This window comes from Mandrillus leucophaeus, unplaced genomic scaffold (genome assembly GCF_000951045.1).
Source record: "Mandrillus leucophaeus isolate KB7577 unplaced genomic scaffold, Mleu.le_1.0 Scaffold79, whole genome shotgun sequence".
NCBI lineage: Eukaryota > Metazoa > Chordata > Mammalia > Primates > Cercopithecidae > Mandrillus > Mandrillus leucophaeus.
In genome coordinates this window covers 3,941,051-3,959,963 of record NW_012108585.1, presented here as the reverse complement: position 1 = coordinate 3,959,963, position 18,913 = coordinate 3,941,051, and the positions used below count along the sequence as shown (strand labels likewise).

At 47.3% G+C, this 18,913-nt stretch overlaps 1 protein-coding gene across 2 annotated transcripts in view; it reads right to left on the bottom strand.

Annotated features, from left to right (window-relative positions):
• PRMT8 (protein arginine methyltransferase 8) overlaps positions 1-18,913 on the bottom strand; it is a 216,041-nt gene that overhangs the window by 81,988 nt on the left and 115,140 nt on the right. The gene's annotated exons all lie outside the window — the stretch shown is intronic.

Genomic DNA, 18,913 nt, shown 5'->3' with positions numbered 1-18,913 from the left:
TTTAGCAGTAACTTTTATTAACAGCTTTTTAACAGCCAGCTTCCACATACAGCTGTGTGGCCGGCTCTCCCCTGTCTTCAGGGTCTGCAGCTAAACTTTTTACTTCTTATAAAAACCTTTTGAGCTTCCTTTAGTAATTTTTAATTTTTTAAACTTTATTTGTTCATTTTTTTGGAGTTCCTCAGTAACATCAGGCAAGCTTTTAGTCACAAGGCCTTTAAAAGGCCTTGCCCTACTGGGTTTTCTGGATTTAATCCTGAATATTTTCTTATTTGATCCCCGAGCCTTTGCAGAAACACAGAGGGAGTCTCCTCTTTTTCTTGTTGGAGTTTGAATGTTTTTGAGACATTCTGTGTTTTAGGACAGGACTCTTTAATCCCTTTAATTATTATGAGCTTTCTAGGGTCCTGCATTTGGGGCCAATCTCTGAGGTTATTGTTATCCCATCTGGGATTTGCATTTGGGAATTTCTGCTCAGCTGGCAGGACTCCTTGCCTGGGAGGATGCCATTTTTCCCAAATGGTTATGGCTGCCCTTTTCATTATTCCCCCCTCTTCCCCAGCAAACAAAATATTCATAATTGACATTACCTTAGTGCAGATATAAAAATTGGGTTCTAAAAATTGATTTCGCTGCTTTGTTAAACTGAGGGGATTATCCAAGAGTGGCCTTTTATTTGTTTGTTTATTTTTTAATTCCTAACCCTAGTACTTGTTAAAGGCACACTCACAAAGTTAACTTTTCCCCGTCCCATAGAGAATTCTCTAAGAGGGCACACATTAGATGCCTGCTGTTTAGAAGGAATAGGGAAATTCTTAATGTCCTTCTTGCATTGTTCTAATTCTTGCATCAAGTTTAGATAACGATTTAAGGGAGCATTGGGTTTAGCTTCTTCATGCCCCCCAGATTCCTCTTCCTCTGACCTTCCTGTTGCCCCCCGATCCCCCTGTCCTCTACTTTGTGAGATGTGTGGCGAGGGGCAAGCGTGTTAGGGAATCCCAGGGCTTTTCACAGGACAAGGGCTTTTTACTATGCTTTTTTTTCTCTCTTTAAGGGGGAACATGAGGGTTAGTTCACTAATCCAACAAAGAGCATAACCCATCTCCTCCTGTGAGGATGCGATTTTATTATTCACATAGAAAATTAAAGCTGGGCACACACAACCCTGATCTGAGCCGAACTTAGGCCAAAAGACTGAAGGCTGACAAATAGGCTCTTTGGGCCAGATAAAACGGCGATACTTTATTTTTTTGCTTTTCTTTGTCCCTGGTTTGAGGATTATCCCTTTAAATCTGCAATATTCTCCCCAGCAGACTATCTGGGAGAATTTTAGAAGGGGTTTTTTAGTTCCCTCTTTCCCTTGTTCCCTAGGCCTAGAATTTTAATTTCTCATTTTCAGCTGGTTTCTGTGTTTGAGCTTTTCCCTGTGTACTCAGCCTCCCTAACTGGAGGTTTCTTGCACCCTCAAGACCTCCAATGATGCCCAACTGCCAAGGCAGTACTTATAGTTCAATTTTCCTACCTTAGCTCATGCATGAGTTTGCCTGGTTGCCGCAGTGCCTGCTTTTCTTCCTGTGTCACTTTCGCTGTCTCCTGAATAACAGTGTTGGGTTTGTCTATGGCTTCTGCAGGGAACCAGGACACCTGGACAGAGTGGGCCACGTAAATCAAGTGGGATGTGTCTCCCCTCTTGGCCAGAGACTCACTCCATGCGGGCACAGAGATCCCTGTACGGGCTGCCAGGTTGTGAGAAACAAACTCACCCATCCAAACCCAAAGAATGGACTCAGAGACCCGGAGAACAGCGAAAGTGAGACTTTTAATGACAATTTTACAAGATCAAGTGTCTGATGAGCAGGCACACCCAGAACAGTTTCAACAAGCAATTGATTCCCTAGTGCACAGGTCCTCATAGGCTGAGTACTATGGGGTTACAGTCTTCCCGGATGATGCCTATCGATTGTTGGGTAGGGGCTTTAGGTGTTTTTTTGTTTGTTTTGTTTTGTTGTTTTAGGGTTGTCTTGCTGCATTTTGTTGCAGCCCCCAATGCATTGCAATCCTAGTTAGCTCAGGGGCTCTTCAAGGATTTGACTTATGATCTAAGTAGCTGGGCAGGCTGATAAGAACAGACAGAAGTGAGCTGTTTTGCAGACTGGTAAATTTTTATTTTAGACGAAATTTTTTTGGTTTAGGTGAGGGCCACTGAGGGGCGAGGGGGAAGGTGGAGAGGGGTAGGCTAACAAACAAGCATCGGCTATCGGCTATCGAAGCAGGGGGCCTAGTATATCCTCTTTCTTCTGTGGTTTGCTGACCTAGGCCAAATCAAGGCCTTTTGTCTTGGAAATGGACCACGGTATACATTATTTCCTTTAACCTCACTCAAGTCTTTATTCAAATGTCACCTTTTAGGAACGCCCTCTCCAGACTACCCTCTCTGCCAACGCCGCCCCCTCTATCACATTCCATTTTCTTACTTGCTTTAGTTTTCTTCAGAACTCTCTTCAGCACCTGACACCATTTCATATATTTGCTTATTGTCTGTTTCCCCCATAAAATGAAAGCTCTGTAAATGCTGGCAGCATCAGGCTCCTCAGTACTATAATCCCAGTTTCTAGACCTGTCTCTTACACCGAGTGAATGTTCATTACATATTTGTTGAATGCAGTGCATGAGTAAATGAACAAATGAATGAATGGGTGAATGAACCCCTTAACAAATCACTGAGAGGGGACAGGCAAAGAAAACAGCAGAGAAGCACAGTGACAGAGCAGCCGAAGTCAATCCTGGAGACCCGGTCTGCCACATGCCAGGCAGCTCCACACCAGAGAGGCCTAGGGCCCATGGTAAAGAGAGGTGTTTCCTCAACTGCCCAAGCATGGCCCTGGCCCCATTCAATGCTGCGCTGAGATGCTCCCCCACGTGAACGGCCCACCCTGACTTGCTTTATCTCAGAAGGAGGTTGGGCACTCCAGAGTCCAAGAAAGCTGGGTCAGCTATTGGCGGATACTTTATCCACGAGGCCAAAATATAAGCTGGAGCTCCCAGAGACCTTACAGGTAAAGTTCAGTTCATCAGGGAGAGACCAGTGAAGGGCAGAGCCAGGACAAACAGGTACACAGACCTGAGAAGCCAGCCACCGGGAGAGTCCGGGCTTCTGGCTGGCCGCAGTCACCAGAAGATGGGAAATAGGAACTGCCACAGCCAAGGGCAATGCATGGGTGCCGAGACAGCCTGTTTCCCAGAGCCAGCTAGAGAATGGGGCCCGTCCTGCTAGTTCAACCACACCAGGCTCAGAGTGCAGAGACCGTGAATGCCCCTGCGGGAAAGCATGTGCTTCTACTCATAGGGTATGTGGGTGGGTTCTGTGCAGTGGGGTGGCTGTCAAGCCCGCATGTCCACAATCACCTGGACAACAGATTGCCGGCCCCACCCCCAGAGGTTCTGATTCAGCAGGTCTGGGATGGGGAGACAGTTTGCATTTCTAACAAGTTCCCAGGTGACGCTGATGCTACTGGCCCAGGGACCACACCAGTGAGCAGGTGGAGGGTGGACCTAACTTTGCCAACCAGGCCTGCTTTTCTGAATTCATGCAGAACATGTGAGCAGATAACAACCCTAATGAGCAGTCGCCACCACAATCGAAACAGCAGTCACCATGTGTTGACCAGATCCTGTGCTGAGTGCCCTCTGGAACAGGACTGCTTTTGTTTGAAACCTTGTTATCCTGGGAAATTTACTGAACCCGTCTGTGTCTTGGTTTCCCCATTGTAAACTGGAGATATTAATATATCCTTAGGGGATTTTTTTTTAGGACTTAAATGGGAGAATTCATGTAGAAAGCTCTGAAAAGTGCCTGGCACATAGCAAGTGCTTGATGAATGGCATCCATGATTTTTGACAACATAGCTTAGAGGAAGCAAACCGGCAGTCGCCTGGGATTGGTAAGAGAGGAGCTCCGGGATGAGCCCTAGGTGTAGGAGGCAAGAGGGGAGAAGTTACTGGAACTCAGAGGCCATGAGGGAGTATGGGGGCTGCTACACGAAAGTTTCAGGTCAGGGAAAGAACAGGTAGACAGTGACCACCCCCCATAGGGAGGGGCTGAGGGAATCAATGCCCCTCCCTTCCCCACCCTCCCACTGGTGCTCCTGTTGTAGCTGCCCACAGGCAGAACCCAGCCGGAAGGGACAGCTTTGCAAGGAAAGCTCTCCAGAGTGCAGGGTGCAGACAGGTGCAGAGTGAACAGAAGGGCAAATGTGGGATGCTGGCATGTTCAGAAAGAAGTCTCCACGTGTTATATATTTACACTCCACTTGGAGGCAGAGTGACCCTGACCCGCTTATACTGGACATCTTCAGTGGAAGTACGGATGGATTTGGGGAGGCTCTGCAGGCCTGGGTGAGCAACCCCTCTCTAAACCACATCTTGGAGCCTGAATGCCAGCCACACCCCAACAGCAGTCTGGTGCTGGCAACCCCCACAAGGTGAGCCAGAGAGTCCTGGTGCCAGCCCAGCCAGGGCTCTGACACTGAGCCAACTGGATACCAACCTCAGAGGAACCAGAACTGCCCAGTGTTCCGTGGTGAACAAAAGAGCACCTTAGGGGTAACAGAAAAAGGAAAGGCAGGAAGAATTCAGAGAGACCAGAAAATCTGCACAGCGGCCTGGCACATGGAACAGTCAGGGCTCACAGGCTGACTTTGGCCCTGCGGCCAACTCTCGGACCCTGACAAAGTCCCCTCCTTGGAGCTTCCCTCTCCAAAGGACAGTCACAATCACTCCTGCCCCTGCCCCCTGCCTCTGCCCAGATCTGCCTGATCCTTCAGTATCTGGGGGCTCAAGAAGGATTCCAAGATGTGCTAAGTCACTGTAGGCTCCTAGGAGGAAGTCACTAGAGCGTACCTGGTATAATTGTTATTATTCATTATCTAAACTCGAACAGGATAAAGTACCACAAAATAACATACTGTAGGGAATGGATCTGCTGAGGCAATGAACTGAACTAAAATGGTTGTTATTAAACATTTTTCCATGACTGGTAACTTCTGATGCTCTCTATCCCCACATTCTGGCTCCCATCTCCAGAACTCTTGAAAGAGGCTGAGGACGGGAAAAGTGACATGAAAGAGCCACATAGCTGGCTTTCCAGAAAGATCCAGATACAACGAAGTAGAGAAGATTTGGCAGGGAACTCGCCACGGACAGAGAAGACTGCACTCTCCCTTCACTCACTTTAGGGAGCGCACACATTCCCTAAAAGCTACAATCGGAAGAGTAGAAGTAACAGAAGGAAGCCCAGAAAGGAACACATTCCAAGATGTGCTAGAATCTTGGGCCCCAGCCCCTGTCTTCAGGTAAGATGTCATTACGCAGGCTCGAAGGATCTAAGGGACTTACTGGAGGCCACACAGTCAGCTACTCAAACTAGACATAAAATCCCTGTTCAAGCCAAAATATAAGGGAAACTGAAATAAGAGTTATCTGTTCAGCAGGTACCTCCTATATTTGGTTTAGGTGTCCAGGCTCTGCAAAGAGGCTTCCAGAATCCCCAAGACCAAGCCCTCTTTGTCCTGAGGGAAAGAGGAACAGAGAACTTTCTGACAGGACTGGGTGACGCTGGGGGATTGAACAACGTGGTGCGTTAAGAAACTAGCAAGATACCGCCTTACAGATTCCGCCGCTTCTCCAGCTTCACTCTCTCTCTCTCTCTCTCTCTCTTTGTCCTTCTTCCTTTCCAAGGAGAGTGCTGCATGGTAGACACAGAGCCACTGAGACACTCAAACCCTTTGATCCCTGGTGTTGCAGTTCTCTCGGGGACAAAAATAGTCTCAAAAAGGACCTGCCACATGATGAGCGAGTTACAGAGCCTGGACAACAGCTTCGGTCTCCTGAATCCCACAAACCTTGTTCTAAAGTGGATTCATTCACAAGCAACTCACTGAGGGTAAATGAGATGAAGAACGGTGACCCCTGAGGGTAACTCACAAAGCCAAGCAGCTGCGGAACGACCACCCTGCATTACTCCCTGGAGCAGGCAATTGCTACCCATAGTTCATTTGCTTATTCATTTATTCATTCCACCAACATCCACTAAGTCGTCCTTTGCCCAGGCATTGTGCTGCAGTGCGGGGAAGAGACAGGCACGGAGCAAGAGGTGGGAAGAAGTTAATGAGTGCTGATCTAGGGCAACGGGGATAGAGAGAAGGAGATGGACGTAAACAGTGTTAAGAAAGTAGAATTAGCAGGATTTTGTCATAAATCATCTGAGATTGGGGCAAGGGAGGTGAGAGTAAGGGAGTCCTCTGGTCTGATTCCTGACTTCTGGCTGGGGTGAAGGGGAGAACGGCAGTGCCCTTCGTGAGACAGGCAGACAAGGAGAGAAGCAGATGAGCAAATCGGAAGGAAAGGTGAGGAACTCAGTTTGGGTCATGCTGAATTTAAAGTGCCTGCAAAACACAAAGGAAGAGAAATCCAGCCAGAAGTGCAGAGCTGGATGTCCCAAGATGCAGAAGAGGATGAGATCACCCAGGGACAGTAGGCTGGAGGCAACATCCCTGGGTGAGAAAGAGGAATCCACATGAAAGTTTGAGAGAGAACAGTCAGGGAGGTGGGAGAGGCAGGAGAAAGCAGAGCTTAGAAGCCCAAAGAGCAGTGGGTATCAAGTCAAATACAACAAGCAACAGTGTCTATTGTAGCTGGCTGACTGGCCAGGTGAGATGAGACCAAAGAGAGTCCACTGCAGTGGATCGCAAGGGGGTCTCCAAGGCCACTGTCAAGAGCCACATCAAAGGAGAGTGACTGCAGGGATGGCCATGGCATCACTTCCCACTGCCCCCGCCCCCCACACTCCCAAGGCCCCAGTGTGAAGCTCAGCTGCTGGCACCAGCCATGGTACCCAAAGGAACACAGCATCCTGGCTCAGGCCTATGTCCTGGGAGATAAGCCAGGCCCCAGCACTTCAGCAATAGTGGCCCAGCACTACACACTTAGGAAGCCAAAGAAGGATGGCTTTAATTGATTTGAAACTCAAATCTTCTCCCCTCCTTTTTTCCCCCTTTAGCCCTTTTCATATTCAGAACAGGCTAGATCCTTGACACCTATGTAAGGTTGCCCAGTCAAGCAGGCACCAATGGAACAGCTGCCTGGGGCTGGATTCTCTCCAACACCCAACACCCAGGCTCACACAGCCCAGAGCCGAGAAGCTGGGGCTGCCACTTGGATAGTGAGCCCCTCACAGTTTCTCCTGCTTGGAAAATGAAGAGCTCTTGCTCTTAGATGCATAGAAACCCAGGCTTGGGCAGGGAAGAGAAAAAGGAGAAGACGGAGCCAGCAGGTGAGAAACAAAAATGAAGGCAGAGGTTTCTGGAGCAAGGTTGCTTCCCCAGACAAGCAAGTGCCAGCAGGCTGCCTGCAGTGAGTCACGTCCTTCGTCCCAGTCACAGACCCAGAAAGTTCAGCTTTGTCCAAGTCCTTTGTCCGAGTCACAGCCCGTTACGTTCTTTGTCCAAGTCTTCCTGCTGTTCCCCAAACCTCCACCTTCTATGCTGTTTGCTGCCTAATGGGAAAACATCTCTCCATTTTCAACAGCACAGACTCAGCACCCATGGGCATGTCTGGAAGGGGCAGCCATGTGGAGCTGGCATCCAGCTCCATCAACGGCACGATAAGGGAAGACAGGCATGGAGCTGCCTGGAGGCCCCTGAGACAGCAGGGTTATAACAAGCAAAGTGTAAGGTTATAAGAGCAAAGTGTAAGACCTGCACACAACCTCCTACCTCTTAAAGTCCTCATGCCCATTGTCTCCGTGTATTTATGGGGGCAAGCCTACAGACTGAGATAGAGGGGGATCATTTCATCCACTTTTCAACTCTCTGCAGCAGGGTCAGGATCCCGGGTTCTGGCTCTTGCTTCTAGACTTTTTCTATGGTACTTGGTATCAGCCGAGGGCCCGAGGAACGGGAGCGAATGTGTCAGGAAAGTTGAGGCAGCTGCTCCTTGGGGCTCAGGATAGGTCCCTGCTGCCTTGACTGGATTACGTGGAGTGCATTCCCGAGGTGGGGGTGGACCTGAAGAGCTCTGAAAACTCTGATTTCTGCCGCTGAGGCAAAGCTGTAAGAAGAAAGTGGGGTGGGGTACAGGCTTGCAGCCCTTCAGTGAAGCCTCCAAGGAAAGCCACCAGAGCTGACCTTGCGGACGCTGCAGTACTGGCAGTCCAAGCCATCGGTTTGGTTTTCTTTACATCGTGGAGTAGGGAGCAACTTATTTTTATCTATTTTTAAAATTCAATTTATTTTTTTCATTGACAAATCGTAACTGTACATATTCATAGTGAATATAGTAATATTTCAATACATAGGATGTATAGTGATCAGGTCAGGGGAATTAGTACATCCATCATCTCAAACAGTTGTCGTTGCTTTGTGCTGGGAACAATCAATGTCTTCCATCTAGTTATTTGAAACTATATAGTATATTGTTGCTCACTGTAGTCATCCGACAGTGCTATATATAGAACCCTAAACCTTATTATAAATAGAAGAGTGCATGGCTGTGTTGGACCCACAGTACACATGAGACAAGGCCCCTGGACCACGCTGGGAGCAGGGGTCATGTCCACTGTGCAGAGCCACCCCACCCCCGAGCAGGACCCCGGGTCCCCTGAGTGCTCGCAATTAGGAGCCTTGGCCTCAGGACGGTTCAGATCTCTGGTCTGAGAACATCCCCCACTGCATCTTCTGCTCAGAGCAGCCAGTGATGGTGGATCAGGGAAAATATATTGGCTGCTCCAAACCCGAAAACACTCCTGCCTCAAGCAAGGTTTTTCAGGCTGTCTGCTGCCACTGCCTAAGCATAAGGCATTCTTGATTGTCTCAGGCAAAGCCCTCCCTCCCCTAGCCCTTTCGGAGACTTATGTCGTGCCGGTTACACTTGTCTATGCGAAAATCTCCTCTTACTCAGTTTGCATTGATTATAAACCTCTGCAACTCTGACTTTGCCTGACTTTGCTCTTCAGCAGTGAACATCTAACTGGGACAGCTTAACTGCGGACTTGCTTTCGGTCAGGTGGACGGTGGCTTTGACCTCAGAGGTATACTCTTCTAATGGGATCCTCTGTGACTGACAGAGCCTCAATCGGTGAATCAGGAAGGGAACCAACAAATATTCATTTAATTGCTAGCATCCATAGAACATTTTTTTTCATACAGGAAAGGTACATGTGGCCAATGATAGTTCACTGAACAAACAGTTTTAAGTCACTAGCAGGCACCAGCTATCGTGGTAGATGCTGGGGTTCAGTGGTGAAGAGCACAAACAGTGTCTACTCTCACAAAGTTGATGGTTGACTTCTAGATGAGGAAATAGGGAAGTAAAGCACAGGGTGATACATGCTGAGATAGCAGGCATTGGTGCTATAGGATAACATAGGAGGAGACTTGGATCTGAAGGTGGTGGCAGGAAAGCCTTCTTGGAAGAAATGACATCCACACTGAGACCTGAAGACAGAGTAGGAGCAATGAATTGAGGAGGGGAGGTAGGCAGCTGAGTGTGGCTGGAGCAGAGGGAAGGGCTTGTAAGAAATGAGGATGGAAGAGGGCTCAGGGGCATGATTACACAGGGGTTCCTGAGCCTGGGTGAGGAGTGGGTCATGATCCTAAGAATAATGGAAAAGCCACTGATGGGGTTTAAGGAAGGGAGAAGCATTATCGGGTTTCTATTCTAGAATGCACACTCACGCTGCTGTGAGAGGAGAACCAAGCAAGTAAAGGGAGGGTGTGCAGAGAACATCCAGAAGATCACTGCAGAGATCCAGCTCAGAGGTGAAGAGACACGAACAGGGACGGCCACAGTGGGCCTGGAATGTGGAGGACAGATTCAGCACAAAGAGGAGAAACATTTCAGATGTAGAATCTCCAGGTCTTGTTGTGGAGAAAGGAGACAGCAGAGTCCAGGCTTGTGATTTTGGTGACTTACTACTACGAAAAGTGAGAACGGCAGGAGCTGGGAAGAGGGCAGGACTCCGGAGGCAACCCGGTGAACCTGAGGTGCCTATGACATCTCAGTGAAGATGTCCTGCAGGCAGGCGGATAGGCCACGCCAATCTCAGAAGAGAGATGTAGGTTGCAGTCTAAGGATGGAAACTGGTCATGATGCTGAGAGAGCGGATGGGGTCACCTGGAGACAGCACGCAGGCAAGGTGACCACAGCCCTGCCCGGAACAAGCCCACAGCACCGCAAGTCACAGAATCAACGAAGCATATCAGCTGCAAAGTCAAGGCTGCGTAACGTCTCTGACCCTAAAACTCGGATCTGTCTTTACAAGACTCTCCCTCAACTATTCCCACGCCTGGCCTCACCTTAACATGTTTCTCACAGGAAACAGGCTCTCCCGCGTTGACATGTCAGACCCTGCGTGTAGCTCAGAAGCTCCAGGCCAGTAATTAAATTTGTACCTCATGCCTCACATATTATGAACTACAAATCACACAGGACATGTATGTTTGTGGATGAGCGTGTTCTCCTGCATGACGGACCTACTGACTCAGAAGCGTGTACACATCCTCACATAGAAACATCGCGACACCCTGCAGTCTGTCTGGAATAGGTCATTTGCATCTACTTTCAGCGAACATCAGAGTTGACTATTCCCATTTTGAACTATAAATTTTCTCCTAAAAGTGAAACAACAACTGGGCAGAAAAAAAAAAATCTTAAAAGTTGTAACAGTAGGAAAAAGAAGAAGACATCTGCCAGCTTTATGTCGTATCCCATTATCAAATTTAATCCTCATGGCCAGCCTATGAAATGGGTTTTACAACCCCACAGGGATGAAAGTGAGATCCAAAATCAGATCTGACTACCAAACTCCCCCCTACACTATTCTGGGTCAACAACTTGGGAAAAAAGGGGAAAGAATACAAAAATTAGCAGGGCGTGGTGGCACACGCCTATAATCCCAGCCACTCAGCAGGCTGAGGCAGGCGAATTGCATGAACCCGGGAGGCGGAGGTTGCAGTGATCCGAGATCGCGCCGCTGCACTCCAGCCTGGGCCACAGGGCAAGACTCTATCTCAAAAAAAAAAAGGCCGGGCGCGGTGGCTCACGCCTATAATCCCAGCACTTTGGGAGGCCGAGGCAGGCGGATCACGAGGTCAGGAGATCGAGACCATCCTGGCTAACACGGTGAAACCCCGTCTCTACCGAAAATACAAAAAATTAGCCGGGCGAGGTGCCGGCGCCTGTAGTCCCAGCTACTCGGGAGGCTGAGGCGGGAGAAGGGCGTGAACCCAGGAGGTGGAGTTTGCAGTGAGCCGAGACTGCACCACTGCTCTGGAGAGCAGAGCGAGACTCCATCTCAAAAAAAAAAAAAAAAAAAAAAGGAGAAGAAAAAGAATTCTTACAAAAGGAATAGCATGTGCTATATACAGGTTTATTTTCCTGACTCATTCAATAAGAGTAGTCATCAATTTTCTACTATGTACCTGTGGGCAAAAACTGAACTAATGCATGTTAATAGAGAACATGCCTTAATTAGGGCCCTATCTACACTTCTGATGGGCTATAATCGTTTGTGGAATTCTTTGACTGAGCCTCCCCAGAGAATTACTGTCATAACTGCTTGTCAGAGAGAGATGAAATCCTTGAATTTAATGTGACTATGGGAATTAGAGTCTTTCATTTTCTGGGAGACCCAGGCTTGAAAGGCCACCACTTTACTTTAGCTAACAAGAGATGGTCTTTCACAATAGAGTGACAAATGGGGCCCTAACTGAGGAATTTGTTAACAGCCTTCCCTTTATAGTGGCATTAGCCCCATTTGGCCTTAGCTGTGCCACTCACACAGCTTATATTCTGTGGGATTTAGTGCCAAGAAGACAGGAAATTTAACTCAATAATTAAACCTCCAATTTGTCATGTCAGCCTGGGCATCTCTCTCTCCTATCTCCTATCCATGCCTCAGTTTCCCTCAGTAGGAACGCAGGGGAAAGTCACCAATCAGTCCGATAATCAACATGTAGGAACTGAGCAAGGCTTGAGGGGGCGTCAAGCCCAAGAGAAGCCTGAGTTAGCATTGTCTACCCCCAGGGAGCCTCCCGTAGAGCATGACCACTTCTCTTCCATACCCCAATTCCCTCACACCTGTAGGAACTCCATCAGGCTTCATTTTCATCTGATAGGTGTGGACAAACACCTGAGTTCTACATCCCAAAGCTGAGAGTGAGCCTGGAGAGTGGCAGGCAGCCTGTGGGTCACAAAGGCTCCCTGTTCCTCCTATAACTGGGGCCCTTCACATGGCACAGTGGACCTCTGGGCAGGGAAGCTAAAGAGCCCTGCCTTCAGCTGCTTTCTTGACTCTACCTGGCTGACCCGAGAATGAATTCCCTGAATCAAAGGTGCCTTCCCTCAACTGCTCTGCTCTCACCCCTCCCAGTGTCGATTCCACAATGTCACCAAAAAGGCCCTGTGCTTATCTGTTCTCCTTTCATACACTGTTGGGTAAGCCCAGATTACTGATAAAGCTAATCTTTCTCGAGTATTTACCATGTGCCAGACATGTGCTTTATGTGAAATAACTCACTTAGTCCCTGTGATAACCCTATGGGATAATGCACCATTACCCATACGTAGCATACGGGATGAGTCCCACACACAGGTAACTGCAGTAAGTGGTACAAGCTGAGAAGCAGCAGAGTTGAGCTTGGACCCAACTAGTAACCCCACGCTAACCCCAGAGCCTACACAATTAACCCCCACACAAAACTGCTGCAGGCTGAGAAGTCGGTGGCCTACACGGCTTATTCATTGTCCTTCCTACCCTCCAGAATAGCCCTTCAAATACGTTGCTGATCAGTGCCCAAGTCTACCACTAAAGTAATTCCTCTGACAACTACAAAGCAAAACCGCTGGGAGGATGAGGGGATCTAGCCCAGGGAGCCTATTACAGAGCCACAAGCTTCAGTCAGTTACAGGCTCATTTCCACACCTGGAAGTGTATCTTCCAAATCTCCAGGTGGGTCGGAGCTGGTGTGGAGCAAAGGTTAGGACAAGCTTGGGGTTGGGAGTGTGGACAAAAGAGAGGAAGGAGGCCATGTCAACAGCAGAGAGCATTCCAGCTCTGCTACTTACTGGCTCCATAATGTTCATCAGGATAATTAAACTCTGAAAATTTCCATTTCCTTAATTGCAAAACAGAATTAATAAGAGCTGCTTTGTGATATTGTTGAGTAAATGAAAGAAGGCAATGTTTACAAAGTTTACACGGCACCCAACGCTAATATGTATGTTAAAACGGTAACTCTTGCTATAGTGATTGCTACTGCCCAAGGAAAAAGCCATGATAAAGACCCTGGGAAGCCAGTGGGTACAGTGTGCAGCTAAATGAGAAGCAGGAAAGGGATAAGGGAGAGAGATCACTTTCTCGGACTTTGCAACTCTTCTGAGGCCATTCATCAGCCATTTGCTATATGGCAGGCACTGTGCTGGGTAACGTCATGGGTTGAATTATGTCATCCAAAAAGATGCATTGAAGTCCTAAACCCCCAGTACCTGTGACTGTGACCTCATTTAAAATAGGGTCTTTGCAGATGTTATCAAGATGAAGTCATATTGGATTAGAGTGGCCCCTAATCCAACAAGACTGTTGTCCTTATAAGAAGATATATAGACACACGCAGGAAAGAATGCCCTGTGAAGATGAAGGCAGAGACCAGGTGATGTGTCTACAGCCAAGGAATGCTGAGCATCGTTGGCCACCACGGGAAGCCAGAAGAAAGGCAAGGAACAGATTCTCCATGAAGACTTCGAGAGGAACCAACGCTGCTGGTATCTGGATTTCAGACTTCTGCCTTCCGGAACTGTGGAAGAAGACATTTCTCTTGGGTTAAAGCCACCCAGTTTGTGGTATTTTATTACAGCAGCCCTGGGAGGGTAACACAGGTGATGAAACTACAAAGATAAATTTTAAGAAACAAAGTTCCTGTCCCGGAGCCTTCAGTATTCATTTTATCCCAGTAAAGTAGCTGGATGAGAGTCCAGACCTAAGACTGATGGCCTAGGGTCAAGCTTCCAAAGAGCTATACTTTGTTAGACAAGTACATTGTCTACTGGGTCCAGCTAGGAACCCAGGTCTAGGGATAGTTTAGATGCACAGGGAGAGTGAGGTGACGGCTGTCCCTGCCACAATTATGTCAGACCCCTGTCACCCACACGGCATAGTATTGGAGACTGTGAAAGTGAGGATGGCAAGATGGCGGTGGAAGCAAGAAAAGAAGTCCTGGAAAAAGGAAGGCGGGGCTGGTGTCTCTTCCTAGGTTTCTTCCAAATTCACTATTCCACATTCTTCCTCCTGTTAATTTCTCCACCCTTTCTCTTCACATTTTAAGTTTCTACTCTGGTTCTTCTCATGCCTTCACAGCCTAGCGGATGAGAAAAAGCATTTTGGCGATTAGAAAACCAGACTTTGAGCTCCAGCCTCATCATTTACCAGCTGTGGGATTTTGAGCCAATAACAGTAACTCTCTGTGCTTCAGTTTATTAATCCAACAATGGGGATATATGTAATTCACAGCATTACACACAATGCAATGTATTAAGCGAGCATTTTAAGTTCTACAAGAAGGAGAGAGCTCTCACTATGCACAAATTCCTAGACCTTATGGAGAGAAACACTGGTCTTAGACAGTACAGATCAGGATATACCAGAAAGTTGGCACAAAAAATAAAAACAATAGATGAGATGCTACGTTTAAAGGAGGTATAAAGAGCACAGACCCAGGAGTCCACTGAGTCTCGACCCCAACACGGAAGAGCTCTGTGATATTGGACAAGTAGTTCCTATCTCCTGATTAAATGATTTGAGTTTCCGCCCAACTTTAAGATTCTATGACTTTATGAAAACATGCACATCAAGCTGTTTGCTCAATATAAAATTACACTTTAAAAAGAGATCTTTACTTATGGGCCACTCATTACAAATATGGGAAAAACTGTGATGCTTGAGGGAATTCTTATAACAAGTGAAGTAAGAAAAGACATTTGATGTGTGAAATATCCAGTGGCTATTTTGGCTGGATAATACTGGAGAGGCAAATCTCAAACACTCCTCTCTTAGCTATTCGTATTAGAAGTCTAATATCAGAATATCAGAAAAAGGGGTTGGAATCAATTGGAACAAAAACTAGTAAAAAGGGTGGGACAACCCCAAATGGAAAGGTAACCAGCCAGTTTTCATCTCTTTTCAGAATAACATAAACGAAGGTGACTCAGATTGCAATTGAAGAGTTTGAGCTCAGACTTCAGGGAGAACTTCCCACTACTGAGACACTCGAGGAGTTTGGGGAAATTCCCTTCTCTGAAGCTTTTGAACAAGAGACCGAGTGGCCAACAATGCATCTTGGGTTTGGTTCTCAGAGACAGAGGCATGGACAGAATGACCTTTCAGAGGTCCCTTCTAGGCTGTGCTCACTCTATCTTGTAACTAAGCCAGTTCACAACAGCACCACCTGCTTGCTTCTCACACACAGAGGCTGCTTTCAATTACCTTGGCTGTTCACATATTTTCAGGCTGCCCATTTTCCCCCTGCTGGCAGAGTAGACTCCAAGGTGTAAGGACTGTTTTTACAGATTTTTGCATGTTCCACACTGGTATGTGATAATCACTTCACGTCGCAGTTAGCAAAGAGGAAATGAAACCCACTCCTGAATTGGAGGCAGGAGTGCTGTGTTTCACCGTCTTTGACAGCCAAAAGCCAATTTAGGACTCTCCGAAAAGCCAAATTCGCCAGGCAAAAAAAAAAAAAAAAAAGTGGCTATCTTCTTAATTCTCCTGAGCTCACTTAAGGACTGAAATCGGTGTTTGCAGAGGGAGGAAAAAGTGACATGAACTGGGGCTTTATGGATCATTTCAGCTACAGAAATGAGAAAGTGGGAGAATACTTTCAGTTTGCACTTTTTTGGCAAGACTCCTAAAAGCTAACAGGATAATAATCATAAACGCTTATTGAGAACTCACCATGTAGAAGGCAATGTTCTAATTCCTTTGCATGAATTAACCCTTTTCATCATTACAGCAATCTTAAAAGGCCCAGAGACGATAAGCAACTTCCTCAGTGTAGCAACACATCTACTAGGTCCAGAGCTGGATTGAAAACCAGGAAGTCTGTCTCCATAGTCTACTAGTTAGTGTACACACTCTGCAGAAACAGACATAGATGAAGACCATCCTCAAAGAACTGGGCCTGATTCTTCCTCTTCCTCAATTCCCCGACCCCTGTAATAATGGGACCACGTTCTTCAGCTGAAAGCAACTTCCTGAGGAGAAAGATCTATTAGCCAAAACCACCAAGATACACCATGCCAGAAGTCAGCTCAGTTATCCCCACAACTCACTGCAACCCCTAATCTCACTGTCACATTGTAGGATTTTTTCCAACCTGTAATTATTCCCTCTCCCTGGGCCAGCAAGTCAACAGAACATCTAAAAAAAAAAAAAAGTCTCCAAAGTGACTCTTTGCTAAAACTGTTTCCTGACTCCTGGGGGCTCTCCTTTGAGGTGATAAAACCCTAATCAGGGAGTCATCACCATAAATAATGCATCATGCATCAGACTTTCACCAAGAATCAGTAAAGCAAGCAGTAGCTCAGGAGGGTCCATTATCCCCCCATGGTTCATAGTTAGGAATTGTGATTAATCCATTTATCTGTTATTCAGATGACTACTCCATAGTAAGAGTCAATCATTACTGAATATTGAATAGGTACATGAATAACCAAAATGTACCCGTGATTTGACTGGCTTCAGCACCTTGATTCCCAGAATATTTACCCATTTTGAGTTTCAAAAGTCCACAGCAACACAAGTACAGCAGACGGGTGGGGTGGTGGGAGATAGGAATCCCAATTTCCAGAAAGCCATGAGTGACTAAAGCCCAGAAGCCTCAAGAGTTTGTTTACAATCACAAACATCAATTCAGTCAACATTTATTAACATTTATTACTTACTGTGTGTGAGGCCCAGTACTAAGAACAGGATATTCAAAAAAAAAAAAGTGCATTATCTAATAGACATATAAATAGACACACAAAAAGCCAATTATCTTGCAATAGGAAAAGTGAGAGACAGGCGTTAGGAACACATAAGAAAGAGTAATCACCCTCCCTGGGGAGAGAAGATAAATGGCAGATCTGGGAAGCCTGCCCAGAGGAGGTAACATTTGAGCTGGGTCTTGCAGGTTGAAAAAGATTGTTTTCCAGAGAGAAGAGGGAAAGAGTGGCACAGGCAGAGGGAAAAGCATGCACAAAAGCATTCAGGTATGCAGTCAGAGGTCTTTTCCGAGATTTGCATGATGCAGGTATTAATGGGCTATGCGCACCATGCTAAGGAAACTGGGCTTTATTCAGTGTCCTGTAGGCAATAGGACAACTTCCTAAGCTTTTAAAGAGCTGCCTGATCATGAGCAGATTTGTGCTTCCAAAAGCTGATCCAGTACGGTAGGATTATGAGGCTGGATTTGAGAAGAGGACCAGCAGTTCAGAGGCAAGTGCCTTAGTGAGGGCAGAGGTGAGATGACCTGTCTTGGGCACTGACAATGGGCTGAAGAGGAGAGTGGGACTGGAGGCTTTGCAAATATTCCAGAAGGCCACAGAGGAGGTTTCTGATGACACCCAAGGAACAGGGGAGAAGGAGAAGAGGCTGGCAGGAGAATGGTGATTCCCTTAGCTGAGGAAGAGAAGCATAGCTGAGTGATCAGGAGAAAGCATACATGCAATTAACACTACTGCATGTTTGTCATGTGCCGGGGGCTCTCCTGGCATTTCCTTACACCCATACCTGCCCTATTCCATGAGGTGAATCAGCTCAAGTTAACAGAGAAGGGAACTGAGGTCAGAGTGGTTGAAGAGTGCCTCCCGGGCCACCCATTGCCAATAGTGCCCAGCAAGCATGTGAAGTTGATGCTCTCATGCCCTAGCTGGCTACTTCACTTTGTGGAGGGAGGCTCTGGTCACAATGTAAGTAGTTTTATTCTTCACTTGCTCCCTTCCTGCCCAATGGTTGGAGTATCTCTCTGTATCTTTACCTTGTGAACGAATACCTCCTCCCATCCTTGCCCACCCCCATCACTGCATCTCTCCCTTCCAAAGTATTCCTCTCCGCCCACTCCTCATCTACTCCCATTCACACATGGCATCTTGTTAGAAATAGCAAGGGTAGGGCAAACAGCAATGAATCAGAAGTGGGGGCAATCTGTGTTTCAGGGCTGACTTAACCCACCAGATGACTTTCAGCTACTGCTTGACCTCAGGCTGGGTGTCCTCAACTATAAAATGGGGATAAGAAATGAATACTAATCTTTGCTTATCTCGCAGGATTGTTGTGAGGATGGAATGAGATAAACAACAAAAAGGAAAAGGTGGCTACAGGATTATCCATCATAGTTGTCCATGAGAGTGTGAGCCCCCCCAGAGCAGGGACCAGGTGGTCCTCAGGGGTACCTAGCTTTCCTGGTACAGAGCCGGCGCTTGATAAAGAGATGTGCAATTCAGAACTAGGACCACTACCACGCTCCGCACCACCCACTGACACACATGGAGGCGTGCTCCTGCCGCTCTCATCCACCATAAATGCAGGCAAGCCCACAACACCCCACTTTTGGAAGTGCTGCTCTAGTCCTGGCTTATTCCAAAAACAGCCAGTTCCTGGAGGGAAACCAAGTGATTGTCACGCTGCCTGGATGCCTCCGCTAGGCACGTTTGACCAAGTCTGGGTTCTACCCCTTCTGCAGGGAAGTTGCTAAGAACTGATCCGCCAACCTGGCTCACACCCCTCCAAGGAGCCCCAGCTGGGTGCGTCCCTCCCCGCACTGCCTTGGTGGCCCGCACGCGACGTGGTTTTTTGTTTGTTTGTTTTGTTGTTGTTCGC